Source organism: Atractosteus spatula, chromosome 14 (assembly GCF_055471065.1).
Source record: "Atractosteus spatula isolate fAtrSpa1 chromosome 14, fAtrSpa1.hap1, whole genome shotgun sequence".
Lineage (NCBI taxonomy): Eukaryota > Metazoa > Chordata > Actinopteri > Semionotiformes > Lepisosteidae > Atractosteus > Atractosteus spatula.
In genome coordinates, this window is record NC_142719.1 from 13627020 (window position 1) to 13649424 (window position 22405).

At 50.3% G+C, this 22405-nt stretch overlaps 1 long non-coding RNA gene across 1 annotated transcript; it reads right to left on the bottom strand.

The window, feature by feature from the left end:
• Positions 1–5018: 5018 nt before the first annotated feature.
• On the bottom strand, positions 5019–13065 carry LOC148820687 (uncharacterized). The gene is made up of 3 exons (XR_016094133.1): positions 12685–13065; positions 6492–6591; positions 5019–5236 (listed from the first exon to the last, which is right to left on the bottom strand). It is a non-coding gene; the product is annotated as an uncharacterized LOC148820687 (long non-coding RNA).
• Between the last annotated feature and the right edge of the window lie 9340 nt (positions 13066–22405).

A 22405-nucleotide genomic window follows, 5' to 3' on the forward strand; every position in this document is an offset into this window, starting at 1 on the left:
TCACCCCTGCGCCAGTGGGCGGCGATTCCCCACAGAGTTTAAAGAAAAGAAAAATTCTTACAGATTTTTTTTTCAATAACGATACAAGACAAACATTCAAACATGTTGAAGAAAAAAAACAAACAAATCAGATAACACGGAAAATAGGTACACTCTTTCACCCCAAAATGTCGAACGGAATCGGACATGTTTCAAACACTTGGAAAGGAGGGCAGTGGCTGATTTAGACTTCTGAATTAGAGCCAGATAAAGGAATCTGAGGCGGAGGTTTGAAGAGTCCTTTAATAATCAAGGGAAAGCAGCGTTTCCAAAAAAAAAAGATCGAGAAAAACCACAGAATAAGGTTTTTCCAGAGATAATTAAAAATCCTGAAGTCTTGAATCTTGAAGTAATACTGCATTTCAATCGTACTGTATACATGTTGATGGACCAATGGGTACTGTGGCTCTACTATCGAAAAGATTCATTTTAAAAAGATGTTCTTTTTCCGTATTACATCTTAAAACGTGTAATATAATATCAAACTCCTTCAATCTGCCATTCACACGGAAATGCTAAAAGATCAAGTTTGGCAGAAAACAGCTCTTGAATACGTACAGGTAACAGATGTTAAGAGTTTCAGCTCCTGCCTTACACAGCACACACACAAATCCTCTTGCTCGCGTCTAGAAACTGTTCGTTCAACAGGATTAAACCCCTGAACACTTTTAACCGTTCTCTCTCTATCCTAGTTTGCAAGGCAGTCTCTGGCAGGAGCTGTCCAAACTCGTGTCGGTCAATTTTCATTCCAGAGGGACAGACGGGGTTCACACAGATGAGCCAGGACTTACACGGATTCCTGTGAGACCCCAGGAAACACAGGGGGGACAAGTCAATAGCACACCGCGGGCCCCCGGGGGTACCCCCACCTCCCCACACGGTTCAGAAGAGACCGCAGCCCGGTGCGCGCGCCTTTAAAAAAAACCACACACAAAAAAAACACGCGTGGGCTCACTTGAGCGCGATAGATAACGGTCCTGTACCGGTGTGTATTTTACTGAGGAGGCTGGGGATGCAGACCTGAGCGACGAGCTGTACACGACGACGACGATCCGTTTTCCTGAATTATCGCCTGCTTCATGCACGGTTACGCTCAGGGGAGGAGCGACGGCTCGTCACCCCGTTTGACTGCTGTTCCAGTCTTCCACTGGCTCGAGGAGGTTCGGCTCGCGTGTCGGCGCCTGCACCTGCAATGCGCCCCTGCCGCCACCAGAGGCCGCCCTCGGCTTGTGTGCGGGGTATCACCGTGCTGGTTTGAGCAGCGATGGCGGCTGGGCCCGTCCTCGATTTCCGCCAGTTTCGTTTTATAATGTGTGATGTGTGCGTGCAGCGCGGCACAGAGCGTTACCGGCCTCCAGCCTGTGGCACACCGACAGTTTCTCACACTGCCTTCACAATCAAACAGGCAGTTTCCCTTGGGGAGGGATAGGGGTTACTGTCTTTGTGGGGACATTTACCGCCCCACTCTGATAGTCGTACAAGCCCCCCCTCCTTACAACCAACAGCCCCCAAGCCAGAGGCACATCTTTACACAAAGGTTTGTAGGGGAGTGGAACAGGGTGCCCAGACATGATGTTGATGTCGATACCCAGGAAACGGCTGGAGCCGATCGACTGGTTGCTAAGCAGCACAACATGTCCCTCTGGTCCAAACGGGCCAGATGGTCTCCTCTCGTCTGTGACTTCATGATGTTCTCATCCTAACAACCTGGTTTCTACAGCACCTGTCATGCCATTTTCCACTGCAGGGGTCCGGCCTCACAGGTCAGGCAGGACAGAGGAACTGCTGACCAGGCTGTTAGGAGGGACTCTAGTCCTGAGCGACCCTGTCTTGTTTGTGCCGGCTCCCTTGTATGCTTGGTGTTGTGTCTCATGCACACTGTTTCTGCCTGTTTCTTGTTTAAATACGGTGAGTACAAATGTTCACACGGGGTGCTGGGGGAACAGAGAACCCGTTTCCATTGTCAACGAGGGCCAGGGTGCCAGGATCTCCACTGTCCACCAGGGGGCACTGCACCCACAGCTGTCTATGTCCACTGGAGTGTTTTCCCCAAATTCCCACTTCCACGTGGAGTAGATTCCAGTTCTCTCAGCTCCCACTATCTGTCTAGCTCGCACGCCGCCTGTGTCTGCAGCTGCCTTGGGCTTTGATGACATCACATCCTGTCTGTAGCCATGGAGCTGCGTGTTTTCTGCGAAGGAGAGGAAGTGGCCCGCTGGGCGGCCGCGTTCCTGGAAAGCCGAGCTGTCGCCCGTCACCCCCCCAGTCTCCATGGCGACACACCCAGATAACAGCAGCGTGAGGAAGGGGGAGGCGGGGGACAGCAGGCTGCTGATGGTGTTTGTCTCATCGGTTTCACCGCTCCCCTCTGTGTCCTGCTCCAGGCTCTGTACCAGGCCCTGTGCTCTGTGCTCTGTCTGTACCAGGCCCTGTGCTCTGTGCTCTGTCTGTACCACGCTCTGTACCAGGCCCTGTGCTCTGTGCTCTGTCTGTACCAGGCCCTGTGCTCTGTGCTCTGTGCTCTGGGCTCTGTCTGTACCAGGCCCTGTGCTCTGTGCTCTGTCTGTACCACGCTCTGTACCAGGCCCTGTGCTCTGTGCTCTGTCTGTACCAGGCCCTGTGCTCTGTGCTCTGTCTGTACCACGCTCTGTACCAGGCCCTGTGCTCTGTGCTCTGTGCTCTGTGCTCTGTCTGTACCAGGCCCTGTGGTGCGTTCAGGCTGTGCAGTGCTGTAGCTATGTAGAGACAGTACAGCGTGTTCAGGCTGTGTAGTACAGTACGATAGCCAGAGACAGAGTAACATCACTTTATTAACCCTTTACAATTTATTGCATTAGGAATTTGTCTTTTCGCATACCCCAGCTTGCTCTCCATGAGACACACAGACAGGGAGAGAGAAGCTTGGGGTCAGAGTGCAGGGTCAGCCATTGTACAGCGCCCCTGGAGCAGCTGGGGTTAAGGGCCTTGCTCAGGGGCCCAACGGAGTAGGATTCCTCTACCTCTTCCAGCCACAGGCACAGATCCTTAGCCACAGAGCCACCATAGTGTTCAGGCTGTGTAGTACAGTGCTGTAGCTATGCAGAGACAATACAGCGTGTTCAGGCTGTGTAATACAGTTCTGTAGCTATGCAGAGACAATACAGTTCAATACTGTTCAGTATACATGCGACAGCTCTATCTAAGCAGCAATTACAGTAAGTTGTTGCGTCTGGCTCCTGTCTGACTGGCTGTGTGCGTCAGTGTTTTTGTGTGTGTGTGTGCGAGTGCCAGGAGCCGACAGTGGTGATGTCCCTGCACGCTCTTATCGTTGCTGTTGTTACCTGTTTTGTTGCCTTGGCGACAGCTGCTGGCGGCAGGGTTTTATAAACCTGCAGAGGTGGAGCCAGGTGTGAGCGAGCGAGAGAGGCCCGAAACCTCCCCCCTCCTCTTGGAAACAGGAAGTGGCGCAGGCTGAGAGCTGTGTTTGTCACCATGGCAACAGCGCGACGGCTGCAAACATCCTGCTCCTGCGGGAACATCAGTGACATCATCGACACGAGGGCACAATCAGTGCACACACCTGCAGCAGCCTGGAGCCCCACGCAGCAGCTAACATGAGTGAGACGAGCTGCACAGCGTCACATGGTTATTCTCCAGCACGGGTTCAAGACACTGGACCCCACAGACACCACTGACAGTCTGGTCTGGTGTGAGTGTGAGCACGAGCTCGGGTTCGAGACACTGGACCCCAAAGACATCACTGCAGTTTGGTCTGGTGTGAGTGTGAGCACAAGCTCGGGTTCGAGACACTGGACCCCACAGACACCACTGACAGCCTGGTCTGGTGTGTGTGTGAGCACGAGCTCGGGTTCGAGACACTGGACCCCACAGACACCACTGACAGCCTGGTCTGGTGTGTGTGTGAGCACGAGCTCGGGTTCGAGACACTGGACCCCACAGACACCACTGACAGCCTGGTCTGGTGTGAGTGTGAGCGTGTGTGTGAGCACGAGCTCGGGTTCGAGACACTGGACCCCACAGACATCACTGACAGTCTGGTCTGGTGTGAGTGTGAGCGTGTGTGTGAGCACAAGCTCGGGTTCGAGACACTGGACTCCACAGACACCACTGACAGCCTGGTCTGGTGTGAGTGTGAGCGTGTGTGTGTGAGCACGAGCTCGGGTTTGAGACACTGGACCCCACAGACACCACTACAGTCTGGTCTGGTGTGAGTGTGTGTGAGCAGGAGCTCGGGTTTGAGACTCTGGACCCCATGTGCAAATAGTTGAATTTGAGCCTGTGCCGCAGTGGCAACATGCCAATGGCATACCACATGCAGTGCCCAGGATTGACACCAGGGGGCACTATCACATGTGCTCTGTGTGTGGCGTACACACACAGAAGGTCCTGTGGCAACCTGCATCCATTATCTGCATCCACCGCTGACTCACAGATTGTGGGTCTGTGTGCACTTGTGTGTTGGGGGTTCTGTGTGGATTTCTGTGATCTCAGTCGCACTCATGATGTCATCCGTCACTGCAGAATTGTGCTCCACATTTGTCGTCACGAGAATCATTCACCGCGGTCTTGTGTCTCAGTCTGACCCGGCCCTGCCCACTCAGGCTTTGTCATCTTGTCGCTGGTACTGCTGGTGCTGTCGCTCCTGCTGACGTGGAGCGAGTTTAGGAAGTTAGGACCATCACCAGCAAGGAGCGCTGAATCATGGGTGAAGATCCCTGACAGTGCAGGCAGGGCTAGAGAGACAGAGGGGAGAGAGACGGAGAGACAGAGGAGAGAGAGACAGAGAGACAGAGGAGAGAGAGACAGAGGGGAGAGAGACAGAGAGACAGAGGAGAGAGAGACAGAGGGGAGAGAGGAGAGAGAGACAGAGGGGAGGAGAGAGAGACAGGGGAGAGACAGAGGGGATGAAAGGAGGTGTTTCATGATGCTCTGGTTTCCCAGAATTCCTTAAAGCAAAACAACTCAAGACACACGTCTCATTTCTGTCCAGCTAATTTTTTATTGTAATTAAAGCAGCAAACAGTTTGGAAATCGCAGTTGTGAAAATCATCGTATTAGAGCGTCAAGGCAGAGCAGCAGTCCTGGCTCTCTGTGACTGCGCTGTCTGTGCATCTGCTGCACGAGTCCAGGCTGCAGGGCTGCTGAGTTCCTCTCCTCTCCCCTCTCTCTTCCTCGGCAGACAGGGCTCCTGTTCCTGCTGAACTGAGCCAGCTAGACTGAGAGCACTGATATTCAGCACAGCAGGCCCAGGAGACAGGCCCACTGAGAGACAGACAGGCCAACTGAGGGACAGTGAGACACACTGAGGGACAGACAGGCCCACTGAGGGACAGTGAGACACACTGAGGGACAGACATACTGAGAGACAGGCATGGAGGAGGGACATGCAAATTCAGATATGGGCATTAAACACCAGAGGAAAAAATATTTTTCTTACGAAAATAGAGTTTAATCTTCAGACAAGAGATACCAGGATTGACTCCAGTCTGTGCTGTTTGTCAGTCATGCAGAAGGGGAGATCTAAGCAGCAGAACTTAACCACTGTGAACATGGGAAAGACATACAGTGTTCACAGGTGGAGTAAGTCCTACTGCTCCAGAGCCTGAGAGAGTCCGTTCTATTCCAGTAATCAATTTTTAGCGGCTGAGTGTGAGAGGAGAGGACAGCAGTGTCTCCAGTCCAGTCAGGTGTGTCTCAGTGTGTGAATTCAGGGGGAGTGTGAGAGGAGAGGGACAGCAGTGTCTCCAGTCCAGTCAGGTGTGTCAGTGTGTGAATTCAGGGGGAGTGTGAGAGGAGAGGGACAGCAGTGTCTCCAGTCCAGTCAGGTGTGTCTCAGTGTGTGAATTCAGGGGGAGTGTGAGAGGAGAGGGACAGCAGTGTCTCCAGTCCAGTCAGGTGTGTCAGTGTGTGAATTCAGGGGGAGTGTGAGAGGAGAGGGACAGCAGTGTCTCCAGTCCAGTCAGGTGTGTCTCAGTGTGTGAATTCAGGGGGAGTGTGAGAGGAGAGGGACAGCAGTGTCTCCAGTCCAGTCAGGTGTGTCTCAGTGTGTGAATTCAGGGGGAGTGTGAGAGGAGAGGGACAGCAGTGTCTCTAGCAGTGTCTCCAGTCCAGTCAGGTGTGTGTCAGTGTGTGAATTCAGGGGGAGTGTGAGAGGACAGGGACAGCAGGGTCTCCAGTCCAGTCAGGTGTGTCTCGATATGTCAGTACGTCAATTCCATGTTGCTCCCGGCTGTCTGTAGCTCATCAGCTATTGGAAATCCCTGGCAATGTGATTCATGATTGTTCCAAAATCACTCTGCCAGGAATTCCAATTGCCAACAGCATCACGTCTGATTCCTCCCAGGTGCTGTGGAGTGTTCCAGCATTTCCAGTGTCTCTGCAGGTCTGGTAAAGTATCAGCCTCTCTCCACAGGCCTTGTACACAACATTGCACATTCATTTCTTTAACTCACTCAGCTCTCTTCCTGCATCTCTCACTCCTGCGTGCTTCCGGTTCAAACACAGCTCCACAGCTCTGTCTGTCTGCTCTCGGCCGACTCCATGTGCTTCTCTCTGTAATGAGAAAGTCCAGACTCATCACACAGAGGCCCCATCTCTCACTCCTCACACACAGAGTCAGCACACAGACACCCCATCTCTCACTCCTCACACACAGTCAGCACGCAGACACCCCATCTCTCACTCCTCACACACAGTCAGCACGCAGACACCCCATCTCTCACTCCCCACACACACAGACACCCCATCTCTCACTCCTCACACACAGAGTCAGCACACAGACACCCCATCTCTCACTCCTCACACACAGTCAGCACACAGACACCCCATCTCTCACTCCCCACACACAGAGTCAGCACACAGACACCCCATCTCTCACTCCCCACACACAGAGTCAGCACACAGACACCCCATCTCTCACTCCCCACACACAGAGTCAGCACACAGACACCCCATCTCTCACTCCTCACACACAGTCAGCACACAGACACCCCATCTCTCACTCCCCACACACAGAGTCAGCACACAGACACCCCATCTCTCACTCCTCACACACAGTCAGCACACAGACACCCCATCTCTCACTCCCCACACAGAGAGTCAGCACACAGACACCCCATCTCTCACTCCTCACACACAGTCAGCACACAGACACCCCATCTCTCACTCCCCACACACAGAGTCAGTACACAGACACCCCATCTCTCACTCCTCACACACAGTCAGCACACAGACACCCCATCTCTCACTCCCCACACACAGAGTCAGCACACAGACACCCCATCTCTCACTCCCCACACACAGAGTCAGCACACAGACACCCCATCTCTCACTCCCCACAGAGTCAGCACACAGACACCCCATCTCTCACTCCTCACACACACAGACACCCCATCTCTCACTCCTCACACACAGTCAGCACACAGACACCCCATCTCTCACTCCCCACACACAGAGTCAGCACACAGACACCCCATCTCTCACTCCTCACACACAGAGTCAGCACACAGACACCCCATCTCTCACTCCTCACACACAGAGTCAGCACACAGACACCCCATCTCTCACTCCTCACACACAGAGTCAGCACACAGACACCCCATCTCTCACTCCTCACACACAGAGTCAGCACACAGACACCCCATCTCTCACTCCTCACACACAGAGTCAGCACACAGACACCCCATCTCTCACTCCTCACACACAGAGTCAGCACACAGACACCCCATCTCTCACTCCTCACACACAGAGTCAGCACACAGACACCCCATCTCTCACTCCTCACACACACAGACACCCCATCTCTCACTCCTCACACACAGTCAGCACACAGACACCCCATCTCTCACTCCCCACACACAGAGTCAGCACACAGACACCCCATCTCTCACTCCCCACACACAGAGTCAGCACACAGACACCCCATCTCTCACTCCTCACACACAGAGTCAGCACACAGACACCCCATCTCTCACTCCCCACACACAGAGTCAGCACACAGACACCCCATCTCTCACTCCCCACAGAGTCAGCACACAGACACCCCATCTCTCACTCCTCACACACAGAGTCAGCACACAGACACCCCATCTCTCACTCCCCACACACAGAGTCAGCACACAGACACCCCATCTCTCACTCCCCACACACAGAGTCAGCACACAGACACCCCATCTCTCACTCCTCACACACAGAGTCAGCACACAGACACCCCATCTCTCACTCCTCAAACACACAGACACCCCATCTCTCACTCCTCACACACACAGACACCCCATCTCTCACTCCTCACACACAGTCAGCACACAGACACCCCATCTCTCACTCCCCACACACAGTCAGCACACAGACACCCCATCTCTCACTCCCCACACACAGAGTCAACACACAGACACCCCATCTCTCACTCCTCACACACAGAGTCAGCACACAGACACCCCATCTCTCACTCCTCACACACACAGACACCCCATCTCTCACTCCTCACACACAGTCAGCACACAGACACCCCATCTCTCACTCCCCACACACAGAGTCAGCACACAGACACCCCATCTCTCACTCCCCACACACAGAGTCAGCACACAGACACCCCATCTCTCACTCCTCACACACAGAGTCAGCACACAGACACCCCATCTCTCACTCCCCACACACAGAGTCAGCACACAGACACCCCATCTCTCACTCCCCACAGAGTCAGCACACAGACACCCCATCTCTCACTCCTCACACACAGAGTCAGCACACAGACACCCCATCTCTCACTCCCCACACACAGAGTCAGCACACAGACACCCCATCTCTCACTCCCCACACACAGAGTCAGCACACAGACACCCCATCTCTCACTCCTCACACACAGAGTCAGCACACAGACACCCCATCTCTCACTCCTCAAACACACAGACACCCCATCTCTCACTCCTCACACACACAGACACCCCATCTCTCACTCCTCACACACAGTCAGCACACAGACACCCCATCTCTCACTCCCCACACACAGTCAGCACACAGACACCCCATCTCTCACTCCCCACACACAGAGTCAACACACAGATGCCCCATCTCTCACTCCTCACACATAGAGTCAGCACACCGCAGAGTAACAGGCTCTCAGACAGAAACAGACTGCAGAATGAGAGATACAGACTCACTGACAGAGAGAAACAGGCTCAGAGACAGAGACAGACAGACGCAGACTCCGAAACATTGACACAGAGGGACAGGCTCACAGAAAGAGAGACAGGCACTTTCCCATTACAGCTGCTCTGGGTTCTAATTGCCATCATTTAACTAACAATGTTTAATTAGTTTATTAGTAAAATGTGTTTGGAAAACAAACAACATTTGCTGTTAACATCAAAACTGCCTCAATGGGCATGACACTGAACAGAAGACTAGTGACTCAGAGTTGAACTCTCCTGACAATCAGCAGGCTAATCCAACTCAGACGGACATCATCATCATCCTCAGACCTGTAGAGTAACTGTAGAGACACTCAGTCCAGCTCCTCTGTATCTTCACAGTAACACTCCATCATCATCATCCTCAGACCTGTAGAGTAAATTGTAGAGACACTCAGTCCAGCTCCTCTGTATCTTCACAGTAACACTCCATCATCATCATCCTCAGACCTGTAGAGTAACTGCAGAGACACTCAGTCCAGCTCCTCTGTATCTTCACATTAACACCCCATCATCATCATCCTCAGACCTGTAGAGTAACTGTAGAGACACTCAGTCCAGCTCCTCTGTATCTTCACAGTAACACTCCATCATCATCATCCTCAGACCTGTAGAGTAACTGTAGAGACACTCAGTCCAGCTCCTCTGTATCTTCACATTAACACTCCCATCATCATCATCCTCAGACCTGTAGAGTAACTGTAGAGACACTCAGTCCAGCTCCTCCGTATCTTCACATTAACACTTCATCATCATCATCATCATCCTCAGACCTGTAGAGTAACTGTAGAGACTCTCAGTCCAGCTCCTCTGTATCTTCACATTAACACCCCATCATCCTCATCCTCAGATCTGTAGAGTAACTGTAGAGACTCTCAGTCCAGCTCCTCTGTATCTTCACATTAACACCCCATCATCCTCATCCTCAGATCTGTAGAGTAACTGTAGAGACACTCAGTCCAGCTCCTCTGTATCTTCACATTAACACTCCATCATCATCATCCTCAGACCTGTAGAGTAACTGTAGAGACACTCAGTCCAGCTCCTCTGTATCTTCACATTAACACTCCATCATCATCATCCTCAGATCTGTAGAGTAACTGTAAAGACTCTCAGTCCAGCTCCTCTGTATCTTCACATTAACACTCCCATCATCATCATCCTCAGATCTGTAGGGTAACTGTAGAGTGCAGTGCAGTGCAGCGGCTCTAGAGCTGTGAGCTCCTGGACAGTGCTGTATTCCCTGGGCTCAGTTCAGTCAGGCTGTGGAACAGGATGTGGGCTGTTTGATTCGTGTGGTTCAGCACATGATGGCCTGAGAACTTCAGAGCTGCTGTATCTCTCTTCCTCCCTCCCTTTCACTCTGTCCCTCGGCCTGGCACAGCCCGAGCCCCTCCCCCACCCCACAGTGCGTGAGAAGGCTGTTATTTCGGGTCGGTTTCTTTTTTTTCCCGACTGTGTGACTGGAGAGAGAGCTGAGCCCGAGTGAGTCAGTGAAGAGGCGCGTTCCTCAGCTGTCCGTCCCGTCACAGCCCCGCCGCCTGGCACCCCAGCGTTCCCAGTCACCATCCTCAGACATCGGTGTGGGAACTCTAATCCAGGGGGCGCAGTGCCACCTACTGGCTTACCCGCACCACTGGTATACCCTGGGGGTCTCCCAGCCTGGCTGAGCTGGGAGTTCTGGCCTGGAGGGGAGGAGAAGCCGGTTCTGAACTGGGAACCGTTCCTCAGCGTCAGCTGTGAGGGAGGACCCGCGGGGCAGAGCTGGAAGAGCCGCTGGGGTGACACGCGGGCAGGACGTCCCGGGGGGACAGAGGCGGGACTTCCTCGAAGGGGCCGGCCCACTGAGCGGCGCCCCTCAAGGGCTCAGGGAGCAGGGGGGGCAGCAGCGCGGGACGTCCCGCGGCGTCTCTGCAGCGCGCACACCCGGGACATGAGGGGCAGATCCTGCAGATCCAGCGGAGCTCCACACCGGAGAGTCAGCTTCCGGGCAACATCGTTAACAGATCCCCTAATTACTGAGCTCGCGCGCGGCTGGCCTGGCTGGCCTTCACACTGTACCACGCCTTGGTAAGCAAGGGGAACAGGATGTCATTCCCTCAGAGCCGTGACACAGAGGGGCTTTCTGCATGAGCCCCGGGTGCAGCCTGGCCACGCTCCTGCCCCAGTCATCGAGAGGTTAAAAATAAACACGCAGACGTAAAAACCACTGACAGAGGGCAGGCACGGAGGATGAGGGCAGATGTGTCCTGTTGGTCTGACCTCAGCAGTCAGCAGTCAGCTGGATGGAAACGCAGGCGATGGTAGACACCTGTAGCAGAGGCACAGATATGCACTAGAGGAACGAACTGGTCTCACATGTTCCACATCAGAGGCTGAGTCGCACCGGATGAGGAAGCACTAGGCCCCGTGGAAGCCAGGGGCTTTCCTGAGCTCAGGGTCAAACAAAGACACAGGCAGCCTAGGGACGAGAATGAAAGCTGCTCCCTGGTCCTGGGCCGCAGCTGGGTGAGGAGGATGGGTGACTGGGGCTGTGCTGAACAGGGAGACAGGGAGTCCCAGGCCTACAGAGTCTTGTCTGAGTGAGGACACGGAGGGAGTCCTGGGACTGCAGTCTCTCCAGAGTGTGGACACAGGGAGTCGGGACTGCGGTGTCTCCCGAATGAGGAGAGAAAAAGAATTGGCTCTGGGCCTTAACTCTGCCCTTGTGTTTGTCTCAGTGAAGACTGGCAGGCCGACAGGAAGGAGTTGTACTGAGAAGGACACAAAATACACACACTGTACACATGGAATACACACTACACAGAATATACACATTACATACAGAATACACACACTTCAGCATGGTCACGCTCTCTCCCACTTCACACACAATACACAGAATATACACACATCACACACAGACTGCACACATCACACACACTACACAGAATATACACACATCACACACAGACTGCACACATCACACACACTACACAGAATATACACACATCACACACACTAGACACACAATACACAGAATATGCACACATCACACACAGACTGCACACATCACACACACTACACACACAATACACAGAATATACACACATCACACATTACACACACAACCTTAACTGGCCTGTGACTGGAGTTCTCCAAAAAGTATAAAATCAACAATGAACTGAAAAGTGCAGACTCCCTGTGCACACGTGCAATGCCTGAGCCATGTGCGCCCAATCCCTGTGCAAACCTACAATGCTGGAGAAACCCCTGTGTAAATCTGTAACTGTTCTGCGATTCCTTGTGTGAGCTTGCACATTGGTGTGGATTTCTGCTCTTGGGTCAGAGTGCATCGGTTCTTTCATAAGACTTAAACACAAAAAGAACAGGAGTTCAACAAATCTAATTTACCTGTGTACCTGTTTAATACATCAGTAACTTATCTGTATACCTGTATCACAAGTCAATAACTTACCTGACACCCTAAAGCCACGGCCCAGGCCAGTCCGCTGTCCGGTTGTACAGATGTTGTGTAGAACAGTCCACATTCCTATGTCCAGCAGTGGTGCCCTCAGCCTGGGTCAGTCCGCTCTCTAGCTGTCCAGCGGTGGTGCCCTCAGCCTGGGTCAGTCCGCTCTCTGGCTGTCCAGCGGTGGTGCCCTCAGCCTGGGTCAGGCTGCTCTCTAGCTGTCCAGTGGTGGTGCAGAGTGAGCTCTGTTTCTCTCTGCTGCCATGTGTGTGCCAGCCAGCGGTGTGTGAGAGCTGAGCTCAGTGCCTGGGGAAGGGAAATCCTTATACGAAACGTCAGCCTCTGGTTCCTCCCCCTCCGATGGGCGCCATGTGGCGGGGAGGGGGCGGACCCGACGGCCACACTGCACGCAGTACAGGCGCAAGAGGAATCGACTCCTGGGCCTCTTACTGCAGACAGTCGATACCCAGCCAGTCCTGCACCGGAAGAGTCCTGGTCTGAAAGAGCTGCTGCTTCAGGTGACATCAGTCAGCACTCACACACTCTCCTGGACAGTGAACACAGAGCAGAGAGTCACAGAGGTGAGGAAGAAAAGCATGGCAACACTCCATCATCATCATCATCATCCTCAGACCTGTAGAGTAACTGTAGAGACTCTCAGTCCAGCTCCTCTGTATCTTCACATTAACACTCCATCATCATCATCCTCAGACCTGTAGAGTAACTGTAGAGACACTCAGTCCAGCTCCTCTGTATCTTCACATTAACACTCCATCATCATCATCCTCAGACCTGTAGAGTAACTGTAGAGACACTCAGTCCAGCTCCTCTGTATCTTCACATTAAAACTCCATCATCATCACCCTCAGACCTGTAGAGTAACTGTAGAGACACTCAGTCCAGCTCCTCTGTATCTTCACATTAACACCCCATCATCATCACCCTCAGACCTGTAGAGTAACTGTAGAGACACTCAGTCCAGCTCCTCTGTATCTTCACATTAACACCCCATCATCATCATCCTCAGACCTGTAGAGTAACTGTAGAGACACTCAGTCCAGCTCCTCTGTATCTTCACATTAACACTCCATCATCATCATCATCATCCTCAGACCTGTAGAGTAACTGTAGAGACACTCAGTCCAGCTCCTCTGTATCTTCACAGTAACACTCCATCATCATCATCCTCAGACCTGTAGAGTAACTGTAGAGACACTCAGTCCAGCTCCTCTGTATCTTCACATTAACACTCCATCATCATCATCCTCAGACCTGTAGAGTAACTGTAGAGACTCTCAGTCCAGCTCCTCTGGATCTTCACAAGATCTCTCCCTGATTCTGTCACTTGGCACTATTGTTTGGCTCCTGTGTTAGGAGGTTTATGGCAGACGGCCCTCAGACTGCCCCACCCCCTTCCCTCTCCGGAGCCCACAGCCCACGTCACACATTCCTCGTGCACACGCCCACCCCTACACCGCTGTCGCCTAGCACACACACACACACACACACAGACACGCTTACAGCTGAGAGGGACAGAGATACAAACACACTCTGACAAACACAGACGCACACATCCCCGGAAGAGAAGATTATGCAAAGGTTGTATTTGTGTGTGTGTGTGTGTGGGGGGGGGGGGTTGTTTGTGTGTGTGCAGAATGCAGACAGCCATTGATTCTATTATTTTTATTACAGAGATGTATTTAAGTACAGTGCCAACTCACTGGTCTTTCACTGGTGTGAGAGACACACAGAGTGAGATAACAACAGTGAGAGAGACTCACTGTCTCTCTCAGACAAATGAGAGACTTGTCTTTATGGACTCTCACAGTAAGAGACATGTCTTTACTAATACACAAACACAGTGAGAGTCATGTCTTTACTGACACACACACAGTAAGAGACATGTCTTTTCTAATACACAAACACAATGACAGACATGTCTTTACTGACACACACACAGTAAGAGACATGTCTTTATGGACACACACACACAGTAAGAGTTATGTCTTTATGGACACACACACAGTGAGAGACTTATCTTTATGGACACACACACACAGTAAGAGTTATGTCTTTATGGACACACACACACAGTGAGAGACTTGTCTTTATGGACACACACATGGAGAACAGCAGGGCTGTAGCTTTATTACTGGGTGTGTCTGAGGTGGCGCTGAGAGAGTGAGGTGTGTGTGTATGTGTGTGTGTGTCTCAGACACTGAGTCAGAAGGCTCCGATTTTAAACTCTGATCTCACTGCCAGACTGGGAAAGCTAAAAAAAAAAGAGTAGTTTGGTTGTCATAGCAACAAGGATCTAATTATACAAGCATTTCAAACAGGAAATAGGTCTTCCTTTAGCGTGGAATACCACAGTCTCTGTAGTGTTAATGTACTGTGGTGTCCAGTCAGTGTGTCTGTATTAACCCCTCTCTCTCAGTGCAGTGTTAATGTACTGTAGTATCCAGTCAGTGTCTGTATTAACCCCTCTCTCTCAGTGCAGTGTTAATGTACTGGAGTGTCCAGTCAGTCAGTGTATCTGTATTAACCCCTCTGTCTCAGTGCAGTGTTAATGTACTGGAGTGTCCAGTCAGTCAGTGTGTCTGTATGAACCCCTCTCTCTCAGTGCAGTGTTAATGTACTGTAGTGTCCAGTCAGTGTGTCTGTATTAACCCCTCTCTCTCAGTGCAGTGTTAATGTACTGTAGTGTCCAGTCAGTGTATCTGTATTAACCCCTCTCTCTCAGTGCAGTGTTAATGTACTGTAGTGTCCTGTCAGTGTGTCTGTATGAACCCCTCTCTCTCAGTGCAGTGTTAATGTACTGTAGTGTCCAGTCAGTCAGTGTGTCTGTATGAACCCCTCTCTCTCAGTGCAGTGTTAATGTACTGTAGTGTCCAGTCAGTGTGTCTGTATTAACCCCTCTCTCTCAGTGCAGTTTTAATGTACTGTAGTGTCCAGTCAGTGTGTCTGTATGAACCCCTCTCTCTCAGTGCAGTGTTAATGTACTGTAGTGTCCTGTCAGTGTGTCTGTATGAACCCCTCTCTCTCAGTGCAGTGTTAATGTACTGTAGTGTCCAGTCAGTGTATCTGTATTAACCCCTCTCTCTCAGTGCAGTGTTAATGTACTGTAGTGTCCAGTCAGTCAGTGTGTCTGTATGAACCCCTCTCTCTCAGTGCAGTGTTAATGTACTGTAGTGTCCAGTCAGTCAGTGTGTCTGTATTAACCCCTCTCTCTCAGTGCAGTGTTAATGTACTGTAGTGTCCAGTCAGTGTGTCTGTATGAACTCCTCTCTCTCAGTGTAGTGTTAATGTACTGTAGTGTCCAGTCAGTCAGTGTGTCTGTATGAACCCCTCTCTCTCCGCACAGTGTTAATGTACTGTAGTGTCCAGTCTGTGTGTCTGTATTAACCCCTTTCTCTCAGTGCAGTGTTAATGTACTGTAGTGTCCAGTCAGTCAGTGTGTCTGTATGAACCCCTCTCTCTCAGCACAGTGTTAATGTACTGTAGTGTCCAGTCTGTGTGTCTGTATTAACCCCTTTCTCTCAGTGCAGTGTTAATGTACTGTAGTGTCCAGTCAGTCAGTGTGTCTGTATTAACCCCTTTCTCTCAGTGCAGTGTTAATGTACTGTAGTGTCCAGTCAGTGTGTCTGTATTAACCCCTTTCTCTCAGTGCAGTGTTAATGTACTGTAGTGTCCAGTCTGTGTGTCTGTATTAACCCCTTTCTCTCAGTGCAGTGTTAATGTACTGTAGTGTCCAGTCACCAGGCTGTGTGTCACAGCTTCCTCCTCACTCTGCTGTTCCTGCACTGTCAGCGACTGTCTCCATGGCGACAGTGAATACAGTATAAACAGTGCGGCCGCATGGTGTCTCTGTGTCAGATGAGAAGTGTAACCAACCGCAGCACGTCACTGCGGCTGTCCCTCCCTCACGCTCTCTCTCTTCCTTCCCTGCTGTCTCCTACTCCAGCCTTCTCCAGCTCTGCTTTCCCGCTCTCTCTCCTCCTTCTCAAGCTCTCTACACCTTTTGTTCTCTTATAGGTTCTAGAAGAGTCTAGAGCCCTGTGACTGGGCTGTGTCAGTGTCCTGGACTCCACAGGGACTAGAAGAGTCCAGAGCACTGTGACTGGGCTGTGTCAGTGTCCTGGTCTCCACAGGGAGTAGAAGAGTCCAGAGCACTGTGACTGGGCTGTGTCAGTGTCCTGGACTCCACAGGGACTAGAAGAGTCCAGAGCCCTGTGACTGGGCTGTGTCAGTGTCCTGGACTCCACAGGGACTAGAAGAGTCTAGAGCCCTGTGACTGGGCTGTGTCAGTGTACTGGACTCCACAGGGACTAGAAGAGTCTAGAGCCCTGTGACTGGGCTGTGTCAGTGTCCTGGACTCCACAGGGACTAGAAGAGTCCAGAGCCCTGTGACTGGGCTGTGTCAGTGTCCTGGACTCCACAGGGACTAGAAGAGTCTAGAGCCCTGTGACTGGGCTGTGTCAGTGTCCTGGACTCCACAAGGACTAGAAGAGTCTAGAGCCTGTGACTGGGCTGTGTCAGTGTCCTGGACTCCACAGGGACCAGAAGAGTCCAGAGCCCTGTGACTGGGCTGTGTCAGTGTCCTGGACTCCACAGGGACTAGAAGAGTCCAGAGCCTGTGACTGGGCTGTGTCAGTGTGCTGGACTCCACAGGGACTAGAAGTGTCTAGAGCCTGTGAATGGGCTGTGTCAGTGTACTGGACTCCACAGAGACTAGAAGAGTCTAGAGCCCTGTGACTGTGCAGTTAATACTCTTGATTTTAGTATTTTATTTTATAGCACTCCTTTGGTATTTTGTGAAAAAGCAAGTGGATGATGTTCTAGGAAATCTACACAAAAAAGGATATCCTATTCACATACCTGTCACCCCCTCTTTTTGTGGTGAGACTCCTTCCAGTCTGGTTGTCGGATGAAGCTGCAATGTGCCAGAAAATTTCTTCTGGTTTACTGGCACTGGCCCTGAGCTGACTCCTTTCAGGAGTCTCAGAGATGACCACACAGCCCTGACTCTCCTCCGATACAAAACCTGAACTCAGTGTGAAGGGAGTCACAGAGCTGAGTATGCAGCCTTGACCTTCCTCTGATATAGTACCTGAAAACTTCCTGTGTATTCGCAGTGCACCTGTGAGTTACGTGTGTGTGGTGCAGTGTAGTGTGTGTCTATGCTGGAACAGAGGAGTGTGTGCGTGCGCGAGTGTGTGGTGTGAATTTCCCTTGACTCTGACTCACACCCTGTGACTCACCCTCGGTCTAACAAACACTGCGTCGCTGTGGCAACGGGGATTCCACCCCCCCCCCCTCCACAGCTCAGCTCCGAGTCCTGTTACACTTTCTCTCAGGTCACCTCCAGTCCCACTGGTGTTAATTCAGACTTACAGAGCAGACTTACTGAGGACAGACTGGACTGAAGTCACACTGAAGACAGACATTGAGGACAGGCTGAAGACAGACTGGACTGAGGACAGACAGAGGACAGACACTAAGGACAGACTGGACTGAAGACAGAATGAAGACAGACACTGAGGACAGGCTGAGGACAGACTGAGGACAGACTGGACTGAGGACAGACTGAAGACAGACACTAAGGACAGGCTGAGGACAGACTGGACTGAGGACAGACTGAGTTGACACAGAAGAGAAGAAGGTTTATAGAACTTGTCCAAATAGATTAAATACATAGATTCCCCAGTATCAGCCTGATACAAATGAATTTAAAAAACGTGTTCATTGTCAACATGGTGACTGGATCTGTCAGCATCTAACAGCCTCCTGGCTGCAGCAGAATTCAGAGACTGCGTCTGCCAGGACTCTGCAGGAGGAACTGTGAACTCTAAACCTCCACAATGACAAGTCCCTCCCACACTGTGTGGCCTGTCACACTCTCTGGCCGCAAATGTGTGCAGTAGAGTACAGTGACATGGTGAGATTGTAGTGCAGTACCATACAGTGTAGTACAGTACAGTGACACAGTGAAATTGAAGTACAGTATAGTGACAATATAGCACAGTGACACAGTGAGATTGTAGTACAGTACAGTTATAATATAGCACAGTGACAGTGAGATTGTAGTAAGTACAGTGACAATATCGCACAGTGACACAGTGAGATTGTAGTACAGTACAATACAGTGTAGTACAGTACAGTGACACAGTGAGATTGAAGTACAGTATAGTGACAATATAGCACAGTGACACAGTGAGATTGTAGTACAGTACAGTTACAATATAGCACAGTGACAGTGAGATTGTAGTACAGTACAATACAGTGTAGTACAGTACAGTGACACAATGAGATTGTTGTACAGTACAGTGACACAGTGAGATTGAAGTACAGTATAGTGACAATATAGCACAGTGACACAGTGAGATTGTAGTACAGTACAATACAGTGTAGTACAGCACAGTGACACAGTGAGATTGTAGTACAGTACAATACAGTGTAGTACAGTACAGTGATGCAGTGAGATTATAGTGCAGTACAATACAGTGGAGTACAGTACAGTGACGCAGTGAGATTGTAGTACAGTATAGTGACAATATAGCACAGTGACAGTGAGATTGTAGTAAGTACAGTGACAATATCGCACAGTGACACAGTGAGATTGTAGTACAGTACAATACAGTGTAGTACAGTACAGTGACACAATGAGATTGTTGTACAGTACAGTGACACAGTGAGATTGAAGTACAGTATAGTGACAATATAGCACAGTGACACAGTGAGATTGTAGTACAGTACAATACAGTGTAGTACAGCACAGTGACACAGTGAGATTGTAGTACAGTACAATACAGTGTAGTACAGCACAGTGACGCAGTGAGATTGTAGTACAGTACAATACAGTGTAGTACAGTACAGTGATGCAGTGAGATTATAGTGCAGTACAATACAGTGGAGTACAGTACAGTGACGCAGTGAGATTGTAGTACAGTATAGTGACAATATAGCACAGTGACACAGTGAGATTATAGTACAGTATGGTGATGCAGTGAGATTGTAGTACAGTATAGTAACAATAAAGCACAGTGACACGGTGATATTGTAGTACAGTACAATACAGTACAGTACAGTGTAGTGCAGCACAGTGATGCAGTAAGATTGTGATACAGTACAATACAGTGTAGTGCAGCACAGTGATGCAGTGCGATTGTATTACAGTATAGTGACAATTTAGAACAGTGACACAGTGAGATTGTAATACAGTGACAATATAGCACAGTGACACAGTGAGATTGTAGTACAGTACAATACAGTGTAGTACAGTACAGTGACACAATGAGATTGTTGTACAGTGACACAGTGAGATCGTAGTACAGTACAATGCAGTGTAGTACAGTACAGTGACACAGTGAGATTGTAGTAAGGTATAGTGACAATGAAGCACAGTGACACAGTGATATTGTAGTACAGTACAACACAGTTTAGTGCAGCACAGTGATGCAGTAAGATTGCAGTACAGTACAATACAGTGTAGAACTGTACAGTGACACAGTGCAATTGTACTACAGTATAGTGACAATACAGCACAGTAACACAGTGAGATTGTAGTACAGTATAGTGTAATACAGTAATAATAATAATAATAATTGCTTACACTTATATAGCACTTTTCTGGACACTCCACTCAAAGCGCTTTACAGGTAATGGGGACTCCCCTCCACCACCACCAATGTGCAGCATCCACCTGGATGATGCGACGGCAGCCATAGTGTGCCAGAACGCTCACCACACATCAGCTATTAGTGGGGAGGAGAGCAGAGTGATGAAGCCGGTTCAGAGATGGGGATTATTAGGAGGCCATGATTGGTAAGGGCCAATGGGAAATTTGGCCAGGACACCAGGGAGAAACGCCCTGGGATTTTTAATGACCACAGAGAGTCAGGACCTCGGTTTTACATCTCATCCAAAGTGTCCCCGTCACTATACTGGGGCATTAGGACCCACATGGACCACAGGGTGAGCGCCCCCTGCTGGCCCCACTAACACCTCTTCCAGCAGCAACCTTAGTTTTTCCCAGGAGATCTCCCATCCAGGTACTGACCAGGCTTACATCTGCTTAGTTTCAGTGGGTTGCCAGTTGTGAGTTGCAGGGTGATATGGCTGCTGGCACAGTACTATGCCAGTGTAGAACAGTACAATGACACAGTGTAATTGTAGTACAGAACAATGTTGTACAGTACAGTTACACTGTGAGATTGCAGGTTGGTACAGTACAGTGTAATACAGCATAGTGAAAGTGACATTGCAGTGTAGCTGTGGGGTGTGATCCAGACATAAATGTGCACTAGTGGCAGTCAGTAGTGAGTAATATACCTCATTTCTCCTGCAGGGGGCTCTGTCTCCCCTCTCTTCAGAGGACACGAGCATCCCTCTGGTTGGTGAGGCAGTGTAACAACATCAGTTTTTTTTATTTTTTGCTTCTTTCTTCCTTTCTGCTTGTTCCTTCAAAACAGCCACTTTGGTGCCTCTGTGAGTGGTCAGTGTAACAGCTTTAGCTGACCTAAAATGACCACAGGCAGAGATCTATTTTAATTGCTAAAGCCTGATCATTAGACCTAAAAAAAGGAGGATGCCATCCAACTCATCCAGCTCAATCAGTATCTAGTAGCTAATTGTTCTGGGGTCTTTTCCAGCCCTTTCCTGAAATCAGCTTCCAAAACATGGCTGGGCGGCTTGTTCCACACTCCCACCACTCGTTGTGTAAAGAAGTGCCCCCTGCTCTCAGATTTACAAACACTTGCAAGTTGCAAATCCTCCTGTGTCCTTTGGAGTGTTTCACTGTTGATTGTGAAGAAGTCCACTGGGTTGACTGTCAATGCTCTTGAGGTAATGGAACAATTGTGCCGGATCCCCCTGTACTCTGTGTTTTAGACTGAGGAAGTTCAGTGCTCTGTAATCTTCAGGAAAGGTGTGTAAAGTTCCTGCCTGTTTCTGTGTCAATGTATTAATGTGCAGAGGAGTGAGAGTGTTACAGATTCATGGAATTAGAAAGGTGTGAGAGATAGTTACTGTATAGATGAACAGAGTGAGAGAGGAGTGAGAGATTGTTACAGATACAGTGAGAGAGGAGTGAGAGATTGTTACAGATGGACAGAGTGAGGGAGAGGAGTGAGAGATGGGCGGAGTGAGAGAGGGAGGAGTGTGGGAGGAGTGGGAGTTTCTACAGATGGACAGAGGGAGAGAAAGGAGTGGGGGAGGGGCAGAGGCTCACTGAAGTTTGAATTCAGCCCTTAAAAGCCTCTCTGCTCTCTCCTACTCTCTCAGTCCTTTGTCACCTCGAGACAGAGACACAAGGTAAGTGAGAGACTGTGTGTGTGTCTTCATTTCTCTCCTGAGAGGGTGAGCCGGGGGCACAGAGAGGGTGAGGAGCAGTCTTCATCATCACCACGCTCCTGACACACGGAGAATTCTGAGCAGCAGTCGAACTTTGGAAAAAAGGATATAGCTATATACAGCCCTGGGAATATAAAGGGATCCCTGTGATTGTAAAGAATTAACTTTCCATAGATCTGATGATGACAGAGTGTTAATGTGAAGATACAGAGGAGCTGGACTGAGTGACTCTACAGATCTGAGGAGGATGATGATGGTGGTGGTTATGGTCATGGTGATGATGGTGATAGTGATAATGATGGTGATAGTGATGAAGATGATGGTGATGATAGTGATGATATGGTGATGATGATGCCTATGATAGTGATGATGATGA